The 4,383-nt window shown below is 42.7% G+C and overlaps 1 non-coding gene across 1 annotated transcript; it reads right to left on the reverse strand.

The window, feature by feature from the left end:
• Positions 1-1,822: 1,822 nt before the first annotated feature.
• Positions 1,823-1,933, reverse strand: LOC133306802 (small nucleolar RNA R71). Its single transcript, XR_009750956.1, has one exon. It is a non-coding gene; the product is annotated as a small nucleolar RNA R71 (small nucleolar RNA).
• Positions 1,934-4,383: the final 2,450 nt, after the last annotated feature.

The following is a 4,383-nucleotide window of genomic DNA, read 5'->3' on the forward strand; positions in this document are numbered from 1 at the left end:
GGCCAAGCTGGCAAAAAGCAAGGCTACCATTGGAGAGGATTTCTATTCGGAGCTGAGCTGGCAAGAAGAAAAGCTACCATTAGAGAGGATTTAAACAAAGCACGACCCTTGATAAAAGGAACAATGAAGATCAAATGAAGAACCCTATAAAAGGAACAAGCAATCCTCATAAAGAAAATCATCAGCGCCCATCCTAGGACTCGTCATCTCTTTGTTTTCTTTTTGTAAAAATGCTCACTAGGAGCTAACTTCCTCTAAGTAGGTGAGGGTTCCATAGAAGTAATCCCTTTTGTCTCAGCATAACTTTGTAAGGAACACATATTTTATAAATGAATTTTGAGTTGCTTTTTGGTTTAATTTATTGATTTTGTGAAACCCTTTGGGCTGGCAACCTCATCCCGGGACCACTCGGTTGATGAAACACTGACAAGGGCGTGTGGAGCATTCTCAAGATCCTGGGGTAATTTAGCCTGAAGAAAGGAGAGAGAAACACCTGGAATGGGGAGCACTGCCATGTGAATCCATGCTCTTTTGAGAAGGCAGCATGGTTTCCTTGCATATAACTCCAAGTACCCTGGAGTAACGTGGAGAGTAAAGCCTTACCCTCTGCTTACCTATAGCAAAACAAGGGAAAGAGCAAAATCCACTTGTAAAATATGCTACCAAGCAGGGTTAACCAAAGGGATGAAAACATGGAACCCGTAACACCTACTTGACTTTTTCTGAAATTAATCTTAACTCAAACTTCTATCACAACCTTTTCCTCACGATAACTGAACTGTGTTTTACCAGCTGATGCTCTTACTTTCATTTTGTTGACTGCTCTTGAAGTTACTTAAATTGATGCCTTTTTATTCGATGACCGTGCTAAGTCATTCATTGCTCTCATCTGGTTCAGAATGGTTAACATTGTTTAACTAGCTGCCCAGAGATTGCTCTTTGTGAAGCTTAGCTGAGAATAGTACTTTCTTTTATTGCTCCATTTTACAAATTAAGTTTCCTTTAGCGCTTCTTACTTCACAACTGCTCCCTGAGGACGATAAATCTGGGGCTACAATACCCTATATTGCTTGACACGTACGCTTGCGTATAGTTGAAGAGGGTTGCTCTTAGTCAGAGTAGATTGCTCCTGTTGGCAATCCTGATTATTACTCTGCACTCTTGCTCTCTGAAAAGATATTCCCGAGCAGCTCTCGGTTCAACCAAGCAATTGGCGCCGTTGCCGGGGATCATTTGGCAAGAAAGGGCATTTTTAAGGAAACATTGTTGTTGTTTAATTGCAGTCTTTTTGTTTTGATAGACCTCCTCCATTTGTATGAGCACAGAACCTACAGAACTTGGACTGGAAATAGTACTTTTTGATCCAGAACCCGAGAGAACCTTCAGAAATAGAAGAAGAGTTCAAAGGTTGAGAAACATTACAATGGCGGAGGTTGTAAACAATGATAACAATGGAAATCATAATCATGAGCCTGAACAAGGACCGAATGAAGGAAGAGGGCCTTCATTGAATGATATGGCTGCTCCCTTCAGAAATGGTCCAGAACGAGGCTATGTTCCCCCTCCTTTGAATATCCCGAACTTTGAAATGAAACCTGCAATGTTCCAAATGATTATGAACGCTGGTCAGTTCCATGGACTACCCATGGAAGACCCTCGCAGTCATTTGGACAATTTCACTGAGATAGTTGATAATTTCAAAATTCATGGTATTTTGGAAGAAACATGCGGATTCGGCTTTTTCCATTTTCCTTAGCTGGAAAAGCCAAAGAATGGAGGAGAACATTGCCCCCAAACTCCATCACCAGTTGGGAGCAAAACAAGCCTAAGTGAGGGCTGATATAGCTTCCTTTCAAATGTATGATGGAGAAAGTCCGTATGAAGCGTGGGAACGCTTTAAAGAGTTGATACGAATTTGCCCGAATCATGGAGTTTCTGATTGGGCCATCATTCACACGTTTTATCATGGCTTAACCCCACCATTGAAAGCAACTGTTGATGCAGCTGCAGGGGGAGATCTTTTGGATTTTACTTATCCAGAAACCTACCAGTTGTTGGAAAAACTTTCAAAAAAACATATTTCATGGCCTTCCACACGACACAGTGCTCCTAAGAAAGCAGGAGTTCTTGAGCTAAGCTCAGCTGATGCTCTTTCAGCACAAATGGCTTCGCTCCAGAACACTATAAAAAACTGGAAGCCCATGGAACAGAAAAAACCAACTGAGCAACTTCTCTTGACTCAATCAAGTCAGAGTTGCCCCACTTGTGGAGGTCCTCATGAATATGAGGACTGTAACAATCTAGCTGCTGTGTGCTATGCAGGAGGGTATGACAACAACAACAGGAGCAATGACAACTATCAAGGGAATAATAACTGAGGCTGGAGGAATCAGAATAATGCTGGTGGTAGTGGAGGAAACTACCAGAACCGACCCCCGTATCCCAGGCAGAACCAACAAAACTGGGATAAGGGTGAAGGGAAGTCCCAATCCTTTGAGACTTCTGTCAAGGAGTACATGAATCAGAACAGCGCAGCCATGCGAAACCTAGAAACCCAAATTGGTCAGCTGGCTGGAGCACTCAAACAGAGGCAACCAGGGACACTCCCTAGTGACACAGAAAAGCCGTCTCAGGATAACCAGGAGCATTGTAATGCTATAAGCCTACGAGAGGGAAAGACTTTACCACCCCCAGATTTAGTGGCACGACCTCGAAAGCGCGAACCAGCAAAACAGCCCATAGGAAAGGAAGTTGAAGAAGCCACTGACCCTTCACACCTTGAAGCTCAGACAGAACCAGAAGAGAAGGTCCAGAGCAATGAGTCTGCTGAAACCAAACCAGATGACGCAACACCTGTAGCAGACCTTGGAGCAACAAAAGTCAGTGAACCAGTTTCAGTTCCAACTTATGTTCCCCCATGCAAGAGAAGGAGTGAACCGATTGAGCCTCCTTTTTCCACAGAGGTTGAAAAAGCAACACGAGGATAAGCATTTTAGCCAGTTTCTTGACTTGATGAAACAACTTCACATAAACATTCCTCTAGTAGAAGCTCTGGAGCAAATGCCTTCGTATGCAAAATTTATGAAGGACATTTTGTCAAAAAGAAGAAAGATCGAAGAGTTTGAGACCGTAGCCCTCACTCAACAATCGTGCAAGTACCTGACTAAAATTCCTCCCAAACTAAAGGATCCTGGTATATTCACCATCCCGTGTACAGTTGGGAAGAACTATCTTGGTCGAGCACTTTGTGATCTGGGCTCAAGTGTAAATCTAATGCCAGCTTCCATCTTCAAGCAGCTTGACATAGGAGCAGCAAGACCAACCACAGTCACTCTTCAACTTGCAGACCGATCTATAGCCAAGCCAGAAGGAAAAATTGAGAATGTCCTTGTCCAAGTAGACAAGTTCATTCTACCAGCTGACTTCATCATCTTAGATTTTGAAGCAGATCAAGAAGTTCCAATAATTCTAGGCAGACCATTCCTGGCTACCGGTGATGCTATCATAAATGTCAGAAATGGTGAACTTTCTATGAGTGTAAACGGAGAAGAAGTGAAGTTTAATGTCATGAAAGCAATAAAGTTTGATGAGGATAACACTGAGGAATGCTCTAGCATTTCGATCCTTGACTCGGTCATAAGAGAAGAACAACAGGAGCATTTGCAGCCAGAGATAGGCATGAAGGACTTTGAAAAGCTGGAAGAATACCTTGCATCCATCAGTTTCCACCAACCCCAGGGAAGGAAAGAAAGGGTCTTTGAATCCTTAAACCGATCAGAGCAGGAGCAAAGACCGAATTGCCTTCAGTAGAGCAACCACCTACCTTGGAGTTAAAACCCTTACCTGAACACCTGAAATACACTTATTTGGGTAAAGACAACACTCTCCCTGTGATTATTTCTTCTTTGCTAACCCATGAACAGGAACTTCAACTCACACAAAAGCTCAAAGATTACAAAGGAGCAATCGGCTGGACCATGGCTGACATAAAAGGAATTAGCCCAACAATTTGCATGCACAAGATTTTGCTCCAAGACCCTGACAGCTCATCTGTGGAGCATCAAAGGAGGCTGAATCCCAATATGAAGGAGGTGGTAAGAAAAGAAATCATCAAATGGCTTGATGCAGGTATAATCTATCCCATCTCAGATAGTAAATGGGTTGCTCCTGTGCAATGCGTTCCAAAAAAGGGTGGCATTACTGTAGTTGAAAATGACAAACAAGAGTTAATAGCCACCAAAAAAATAATTGGGTGGAGGATTTGTCAAGACTACAGGAAATTAAATAATGCTACCCGAAAAGATCATTTCCCCCTTCATTTTATTGACCAAATGCTGGATCATCTAGCTGGGAAAAATGGGACGTTTGCATTCAGAAGAATGC

This window comes from Gastrolobium bilobum, unplaced genomic scaffold (assembly GCF_033153095.1).
Source record: "Gastrolobium bilobum isolate Gb01-03AN ecotype WA unplaced genomic scaffold, APGP_CSIRO_Gbil_v1 utg156115, whole genome shotgun sequence".
NCBI classification, from domain to species: domain Eukaryota; kingdom Viridiplantae; phylum Streptophyta; class Magnoliopsida; order Fabales; family Fabaceae; genus Gastrolobium; species Gastrolobium bilobum.